Source organism: Salvelinus sp. IW2-2015, linkage group LG8 (genome assembly GCF_002910315.2).
Source record: "Salvelinus sp. IW2-2015 linkage group LG8, ASM291031v2, whole genome shotgun sequence".
Classification (NCBI taxonomy): Eukaryota; Metazoa; Chordata; class Actinopteri; order Salmoniformes; family Salmonidae; genus Salvelinus; species Salvelinus sp. IW2-2015.
Window position 1 is genome coordinate 47,950,337 of NC_036848.1, and position 3,862 is coordinate 47,954,198.

The following is a 3,862-nucleotide window of genomic DNA, read 5'->3' on the forward strand; positions in this document are numbered from 1 at the left end:
TTTGTTTTGTGTTAGTACTACTAGTACTTATTGATGACGTACCAGAGTTGAACATTTCAGAATATAATGTTGACAAGCTACTGTAGATTTATGATGTTCCAATGTTATATGGCAAACAAACTTGTTAACTATGTCCAAAATGTTCCCAATCCCAAAGAATTCAGGCAACACTAGCAGCTAGAACCAAACACTCTTTCACTCATACACAAGCAAATTTCAAAAGCCACTCGTACATCTGAGCTATTTTTGTTGCAGGTGCATGGTAACAGTTGAATAATATGAGAAAGAAGAAACCTGCACACTGCTCTTGATAGGTAAAGCTTATTAAAGAGCAGTGAAACTATCGGCCTCAAGGCCTTCGTCAGAGCTTTTGCAACCACTCATACACTACTACACATTTACTCACCCATAATAATAGTTGGCAGTTCCAGGATGATGGCCCTTACAGACTTCTGTTGCCAGCTGCACTGTTACATCTTCAGAAAATAACAGGATAAACCCTGATCACATTCGTGTTGTCAGTCTGCCCTTGGCCCACTGTGACTGGGTGTTCTCATCCAAATACTCCTCTCGCTCTGTCCTCTCCATCTCTTACTGAATGTTCTCATCCAACTACTAGGGAAAGTTGGATATTCAACTTCCACATTTAACCCAACCCCTCTGAATCAGAGAGGTGTAGGGGGCTGCCTTAATCGACATCCATGTCTTCAGCACCCGGGTAACAGTGGGTTAACTGCCTTGCTCAGGGGCATAACTACATATTTTTTTCCTTGTCAGCTCGGGGATTCGATCCAGCAACCTTTCGGTTACTGGCCCAAAGCTCTAACCACTAGGCTACCTGCCACCCTTCTCTCTCTGTGACTGAATGTTCTCATCCAACTACTACCTCTCTGTGACTGAATATTCTCATCCAACTACTACCACTCCTCTCTCTCTGTGACTGAATGTTCTCATCCAACTACTACCTCCTCTCTGTGACTGAATGTTCTCATCCAACTACTACCTCCTCTCTCTCTGTNTCCAACTACTACCTCCTCTCTGTGACTGAATGTTCTCATCCAACTACTACCTCCTCTCTCTCTGTGACTGAATGTTCTCATCCAACTACTACCTCTCTTCTCTCTCTGTGACTGAATGTTCTCATCCAACTTCTACCTCTCTTCTCTCTCTGTGACAATGTTCTCATCCAAATACTACCTCTCTGTTTGCATTGTGTTCGTTTTGGGTCTGTTCCCAAGGGGCTAAATGACCTTGTTATTGTGTTAGGCTGAAGGTTGGCCATAACCCCATAGCCATCCTCCTCCCCTCTGTGAAAAGTGCTATGTTATCCTGTTTATCCACCCTCCTACACTCATATTTTATCGGACAGAACAGAAAGGGGGATACCTAGTTAGTTGTACAACTGTATGTCTTCCGCATTTAACCCAACCCCTCTGAATCAGAGAGGTGCGGGAGGCTGCCTTAATCGACATCCACGTCTTCGGAGCACGGGGAACAGAGGAAAACCACTTCAGTTTGTGTTGATATTGGTTTAATTTAGTGTGTGTGTGTGTGCGCGAAGGCCCTTTTGCATGTGTGTACTTTTGCATGCTCGTGTGTGTGTGAGAGTGAGAGAGAAAGTGTGATTCTTGTCTGGACCAGCTCCAGATGACAGCACTTCAATGACCGTTATCTTCAACCCTTTAATTATCTCCTATCCAACCGCTGACCCCTCCCTTGGTGAGTAATCTCTAGTCATCCACGCCTAATTGTCCCACCCTAGCATCAGACCTCTGTCACTGTGTGAACCACTACCCTTTTTATCATGGAGTCATATGAACATGTCTGCCAGAATTCAGCTCAAACCTCTTTCCTTCTCTTTCTCTCTCACTTCAGATTTTTCTCTTTGGTCATAATTTATAGTCTCTCCAGTCTCTATAGCTTGTAACTAGGCCTAGCTTACTGTGATCTAGGGCTGGGGAAGAGGTGTGTGAGTGAGTTGACTGGGGTGGAACGAGGTTCTTTGACAGACAACCCTGTCCTTGTCCTAATCCAACTGTCTAAATGTCCCACCTGGAACGTAAAAAAAGAGTCAGAATGTCTAGAATGTGCTTTACTACTTATTCATTACCGTTTTACTTAGTTGGTGGAAATCAACAAAATATATTATATTGTAGCGACCCGCACAGACAGCTGTGTGTTATGTGTTAGTAGGTGGTTGTGTTGTACTTACCAGTACCCAGTGTTCGCGGGGTCCGACATGCCAATCAACCTGCTATCTGCCAATCACGGGAATGCCTGGAATGTTCTGATGCCGGGCATCCTGGCGGTTGGCGGAGTGGCGTGGAGGGGGGTTGGGCAGGGGGATGGAGCATTAGAAGTTAAGACTTGATGGGGCCAGACTTGGAAGAATATTCTCTGATTTTGATCCTACCTGTGTCAGATGTAAAATGGAACCAGCCACACTGTTGCATATGTTCTGGGGCTGTCATAAACTGTCAGGTTTCTGGGAATTAATATTTAAATGTTTCTCTGATATATATGACACTGTTATAGATCCCTCTCCCCTTACAGCCCTTTTTGGAGTACTGCCCATAGGTACCCCCCTGTCAAGAATCCAGTTGGACACTGTTGCTTATACAACTCTTTTAGCTAGACGGCTAATACTACAGAACTGGAAGATGGCAGCTCCCCCATCTTATAAATATTGGGTGAGAGATGTGTTGTGCTCTCTGAAACTAGAAAAAATMWAATTKAATTCACGTGGGAACCCCAAACTGTTTAATGAGGCTTGGGCTCCATTCCGGTCTTACTTTAAACAGTCCATCCTCTGATGGCATTCCTATTAAAACCAAAATAAGTCTGTATTTGACCCCCCTGTGACTTAGGGGTTGGATGAGCATTTCTTTGTGTTTTTTCTGGGGTGGGTGGGGTGGGGGTGGGGGGGCATTAAGGTTGATGTGCTTATTGATTGTGACCTGCGGATGCCTTGTTCATCTTGCCCGGGCAGAGACTAAGGTGTGAGCTTGTTTTTCCCAGTTATTTTTATTTTTAAATTTTGTTCACGCCTACATAAAATGATTATTATTCATTTTTTATTTGAAAGCATTGTAAACTTTTTATTTTTGGTCCAGTGGATGGTCGGTCTGTGGCCTTGACTGTCTGTGAGTGGTTGCATTTCTCCACCCCTATACCTTGACTGTTTACAGGAACAATGGTGAGGTGTTTGCTCTGTCCCTGTACTATAGATTGCCCTTTAACCTTTGTAGCCTTCTGCCTGGTGTGTTTAACTTGTCTAATGTATGGTATCTTTAAAGCTATTTAAAAAAAAAAAAATGTATTATTTGTATTTTTTTCTAGTTGAGTATATTATTTATATTGCTTTGTCTTGTCTGTGTGTGTGTGTAAAACTTAATAAACTGAGTTTTTAAAGAAGTTAAGACTTGGTTTAGCCTTTGTTCTCCCTCTTATGTCCGGACTTCACAAGAGAAGGTCACGGTTGGCTTGTGGGGTATCTTTCATTTATTTGGCGTGGGCTACGTCCAAACAGTAGCCTGTGTAAAGTTGGGTTAATAAACCGTCATTTCGTAAACTGAATCCTCTGTCTGGACAATTATTCCTTTATGATCTAGTCAGGTCATTACAATATTCATAAAGCTTCCAACTAGGCTATCTACTCCTAATGTTGAAGTATGCTAATGGCTCTTTGCGCTCGTAACATTGCAGCCTGAAGTTTTATCGTGTGTGTTATTGTAGCCAAACCATAAGCTTTGTCTACTTCACCGGCCACTCATAACATTGGCAAAAACAAACTCCCTGTCACACCAAAAGCATCGTCATCATTCGGCCAGATGAGATGTGGGAGGAGAATATGGGCATCCTC